The sequence below is a fragment of the Camelina sativa genome, chromosome 9 (assembly GCF_000633955.1).
Source record: "Camelina sativa cultivar DH55 chromosome 9, Cs, whole genome shotgun sequence".
NCBI classification, from domain to species: domain Eukaryota; kingdom Viridiplantae; phylum Streptophyta; class Magnoliopsida; order Brassicales; family Brassicaceae; genus Camelina; species Camelina sativa.
Window position 1 is genome coordinate 7186011 of NC_025693.1, and position 5918 is coordinate 7191928.

The 5918-nt window shown below is 38.5% G+C and overlaps 1 pseudogene; it reads left to right on the plus strand.

Moving 5' to 3' along the window:
- Positions 1145-2320, plus strand: LOC104715085 (annotated as a pseudogene).

Sequence of the window (5918 nt, forward strand, 5' to 3'; positions counted from 1 at the left end):
TCCATGACTCAGCATATTCGGACGGACAGTGGATTGGAGGACAGCAAAGAAGCAACCGTGATCTATGAAGATAACACAGCAAGCATCGCACAGCTCAAAGAAGGTTACATCAAGGGAGATCGGACGAAGCACATATTACCAAAGTTCTTCCATACACATGATCTACAAAAGGCCGGAGAAGTTCTTATTGTGCAAGTTCAGTCAAGTGAGAATTCAGCCGATCTCTTCACCAAATCGTTACCGACAACAACGTTCAAGAAGCTCGCGCACCAGATTGGAGTGCGGAGACTTAGGGACTTGGAGTGATGTTTGGAACAGGGGGAGCAATGTGTGCTGTACTCTTTTTCCTTCACCAAGGTTTTGTCCCAATGGGTTTTCCTGGTAAGGTTTTAATGAGGCAGCATCCACTAAGCACATTGCAGCGATCCCATCCAACATAGGCACGGTCGTTCGTCCAAGGGGGAGTGTTGTGAAACACTTAGTGGACTCACTAGACCGGCCCATATACTAGCCATGGAGTCTCGGTCCATCGGCCATACTCAGTCCATATAGCTTCGGCCCACGGGCCGAGGCCTTGCTCGGCCATTAACTCTCTAAGTCGGTTTAACCCTAGACATTGTACTCTACTATATATATGCATGTAATCCTTGGGAATTATTAATAAGAATCACAAGAGCTTTATCCCTAAACTCTATATTTATAACAAAAATAATGTTTTCAAGATATAATATCCTTGATTACATGAAACCTAATTTTGTAAAACTATTTATATATTTAATTTAATATTCATACATCATTCTCGATAAAAAAAAATATTAGTTATGATTTCTTATTTTCATAAAAAAAAATTATTTTATGAGTCAAAACTAATGTATGCAATTTAATTAAATTTTAAAAACAAAATATATTATTAAATTTTAAAATATCCAAAATATTGCATAGATCAAAAAGTTAAAAGTTATAAATACTGTAATTTGATTAGTTACAACACGGGACATATATCACTATCACTATTATTATTTTGGTGAACGGGAGAGTGGTTATTAACATCTCTGATTTGGGAAGCTCGGTGTATGCAAAACTCTGTGCTAAATTGCTCTACCTTTTCTTGATATTCTTTTTTTTCCTTTCAGTAATATCATCGATGGCATTATCCGAAGAAACGATGTCGAACTACGCAGAAAACATGAGTGCTTACAAATCCGCTTGTGAAGACCACCCAGCCCTCAAAGCCTTTGATTCTTCGCTTCAGCAGCGAACCATCAAAGCGATAGACTCACTCACCACTGTAGCCGAGAATGGGACCGGGTATGTGTCCCAACACGACATACACATGGAGGTCTCCAAAAACCTACTTGAAGTTACCCAAGATGTGGCAAACTTCATTCTTGAAAGCGAAGACAGTTTGTAGGAGAGCGAAGCTCTAAAATCTTTGGTCAAGGCCTATTTTGAAAATACCTTGAAGACTTTGGAGACTTTCGATAATGTAATGGATTGCGTGGAGAAAGCAGAAATGGGCCGACTTTACATTCAAGAGGCCGTGGCACAGTTTGACAAAGAGTCGGCAGTGAAGAATGTAGGTGGAAAACAGAAGAGGTATGAAAACATCTTGAAGGAGCTAAAGAAGTTTAAAGCCATGGGAGATCCTTTTGATGGCCAAGTGCTCACGACTCAGGTCAAGTTGATCCAAAACCAGCAGGAGTCCCTTCTGCAAGAAGTGAGTGAGGCTAAAAAAAAGCTTGATGAGGAAATAAAAGAGCTTGCTGATGAATATGCTTATGCACAAAAATGGAGTGTTCTCTCGGGTGTGATTATCGGCGCTGTTGGTTTCCTTGTTATGTTAGGATCAGTAGCTCTAATTCTAACAGGAGTGGGTGCGCCTGTGGGCATTGCACTGGCTGTAGCAGCACCACCAGTGTTGATAAGTATATGGGCGGGCGTCTACGTTCACTTAAATGATCGGATGGATGCTCTGAATAGACAGATGGAAGCTCTAAAGAAACTGAAAGAAAAAATGTCATCGGTGGAGATTGGTGCAGAAACTAACAAAGAATCGATGGAGACCGTATCTGAATTAGTCGACCAGCTAAAGAAAAATATCTCGTCTCTTTTCAAATATGTGGATGAGGCAATTGAAAATGAAGGAGATGAGGTGGACACGCAACTTGCCCTCTACTCAATCAGGGACAAAGTAAAGACATTAACAGAGAAACTTAAGGAGGTTGGTGAAACTGTGGCTAATCATAGCAAACTGATCCTTGAGGCGAGGTTCCATGTTCTCGAAAAGATCAACGGTTCTGGAAAATATCATCACGGTTAAACTTTATCCATGTTTGTTGTTCAAGAATCAATTTCCATATTTTCTATGTTCTAATAATTGGGTTTACAGCCCATCGAACCTTTTTATTTTACTTTGTAACGTTGACCATCCGAGAGGATTGGTTCATATGTACCTCTATCCCTTATGTATTTTATAATCCTTCAAATAAAAGTTTGTTGTTTTGTTTTCTTTTACATTCATCTTCACAAATTAAACGACCAAAACACTTCACTTTCCATATAAACCAACTTTCGTTAGAGATTCAAATGAATCGACAGAGGGTTACAACTTTCGTTAGAGATTCATATGAATCTACAGAGGGTTTTTACGGTTTTTAATCATGATATAATTTGTACCGTTAGAGTTTTTTTAATTGTGTTTTAGTATCTTCATGAATCTTTGTAGGCCATTGGAGGCGAGATCCAGAGAATATGTTCATATACATAATAAATCCACAAGAAATTCTGCAAACTCTTTCGAATCCAAAATGCTTTTCTGAATCAGGGAAGGACGTAACACGATATTGATCATATCCCATGCCATCTGCGTAGAAATCCATGGACACAACAACCTCTTCAGTGTCATTTTGAGGCCATGCCAGTGAATACTTTCGTTCAAGCTAAAGGAATTTCCAAAATACTGACAGGACAAAGAGAAAGGAGAATGGACAGTTTTGAGACTCCACAACCCCGTCTCAGATGAATATATACGAAAAGTCAAGTTCATACTTCTGTTTCTGTAGTAATCAAAGTCAAGCAGAACAACTTTGTAACCTAAAAGGACGTCATTCTCAGTTTGTGTGGCAATTCCCAAGGGCCATGAATATTGCTTGAGATGAGCATGACAAGGTATTTCTACGCATTCCTTTGAAACTGGATTAGCCACGTATAAGGACCGGTTCTTGGTGGGGATAGTGACTTCACTGATCAATATTAAACCAACGTCGATGTAATCCTACACTTTGTCGTAAATGCATCAGAGCTATGTCTGTGAACAGGATGCTGTGGAGGGTCACAAAGGTTTGATTGGATGACGTGGCATGAGAAGCTGATCTAGAAGAAGATTGTTCGACAAGGTGACGAGTCATTGGATTTGGAAGGAAGGAGCGATCGTGATATACTCGAAGATATTGAGAGCATATCTCGATAAGGAAATAAGGATATTCGTAAAAGATTGTTTTCCTTTTTGTTAGGATGCACAAAGATTTAGGTTAGAAATCTTTGATGCAAGTATAAGTAGACGGGAGTAGCATTTGTGGGTACACTACAAAAAATAAATATATTGATAGCACCTCGTAATAGCACGATTTTCAAAATTGCTATCGAAGTTGAGTTTATAATTTGGTTACCATATGATAGCATTGTATAAACACTATAATAGTTTTTTAAGAAGCGGGAACTAAAATCACTTATTCCGCCAAACACTTAGCAAATTTTGCCAAAAAATAAAAATACTAAACACTTTATCGCACTCTCTCTCCTTCACTTCATCCCTTTTCTCTTTTAGTTGCTGAAAGCCTAAAATCTCGAGAGGCAATTCCGTTATTAAACTCGCCGTCGCCGCCCTCAGAAGCACCGCCGGACTTAATCTCGGTTGAAGGTTGGTTTGTTTGAGTCTCTCTCCTGCACTTCACCCAGTTACCCGTAAATCTCTTACACACACCAATTGGTTTGTCAATCGCCGTCGCCATCACCGCCCTCTGAAGTACCGCCGGAGTTAAGTTATGGATTTGAGCTCCATTCGAAGGTTGTTTTCTTCCTCATATGATTGTTTTATATAAGTTTTGATTTTTGGACATGCAATAGATTTGTTCAATTGATTCAGAGCACATTAGTATCCGACTAGTTATGAAATTGATTCACAGTTATGAAATTGGAACAATACACAATTAGTTTTCGACATGCAATAGATTTGTTCAATTGATTCAGAGCACATTAGTATCCAATTAGTTATGTATCCAATTAGTCTCTTCGATTTTGTTTAAGTATCCGACTTTGTTATGTATCCAATTGAAACTTATTCTCTTTCTCTAATTATGTTTTGCAAGTGTTGCTAAGTGTACATCTTGGAATTGAACAAGCTTTTATTTATCTCCATTCACAGGACAGGTTAGTAGCTTCTTTCTTTCCGTCTATTATGTGTATTGAATAATCTTGCTAAGTGTATATCTTGTTTNTCTGTTTGTGATTGCTATTGATTTAATATATGCGATATAGTTGTCTAAATACTGTTTTGTGTTTGTGATTGCTATTGATTTAATATATGCGATATATGTGTTTGTGATTGTGATTCATGTCTAAAATTCTGTCAATAAATCGTATATGTTGTTTATGTACTAAGGTTAGATCATATAATGGTGGACAAGGATTTGGTGCATCTTTGCAGGTATATCATTGCATAAATTATACAGGTTAGGCTAACTTAAGTAGGGGTTTAGAGAGTTTACTTTTTTTTTTCTCTTCAATTATGCAATGAAGAGCTGATCCAGCTTATGAGAGAGGGGTTTCAAATTTTGTACGAGTTGTGGCTGCTGATTTGGGAGATGGTGATATGATTATATGTCCTTGCATTGACTGTCGTAACATCGATCGTCACTCAGCCAGTGTTGTAGTTGACCATCTTGTTACAAGGGGTATGGATGAGGCTTATAAGTGGCGGTCAGATTGGTATCATCATGGAGAGTTAAAGTCTGGGGTTGAAGGTGACAATAAGTTCAGTCACTTGAATGATGAGATATATGGGTTATATCAAGCTGCTGAGTTCATGGATGATGACTTTGTTAGAAATGCTGAACGCGGTGAGATTGCAAAGTGTGAGGACAAGAAAGAAGATGAGTTTCTTGCAAAGCTTGCAGATGCTATAACACCCTTATATCCAAGTTGTGTGAATCATAGTAAACTCTCGGCAATTGTGTCCCTATTCAGACTTAAGACACATAATGGCTGGTCTGATAAGAGTTTCAATGATCTCTGGAGACATTGTCAGAAATGTTACCAGAGGACAATGTGCTACACACATCACTATATGAGGTGAAGAAATTTCTTAAGTCATTTGATATGGGCTACCAGAAGATTCATGCAAGTGTTAATGATTGCTGCTTATTCAGAAAGAAGTACAAGAAGCTCGATAAATTGTCCTAAATGCAAGGCTTCTAGATGGAAGACGAACATGGTTACTGGTGAAGTAAAGAAAGGTGTTCCACAGAAAGTGTTACGCTACTTTCCCATAATCCCACAGCTGAAGAGAATGTTTAGGTCCGAAGAGATGGATAAGGACTTAAGGTGGCATCAAACTAACAAGAGCAACGATAGTAAACTCCACCACCCTGTGGATTCAGTAACATGGGATCAGATGAATGCCAAATATCCTTCCTTTGTAGCTGAAGAAAGGAATGTGCGGCTTGGTCTTTCAACAGATGGATTTAATCCATTCAATATGAAGAAAAACAACTACAGTTGCTGGCCTATTTTGCTAGTAAACTACAATTTGCCACCTGACTTATGCATGAAGAAGGAGAACATCATGCTTACATTGTTGATACCTGGACCACAACAGCCTGGTAATAGCATTGATGTATACTTAGAGCCGCTCATAGAGG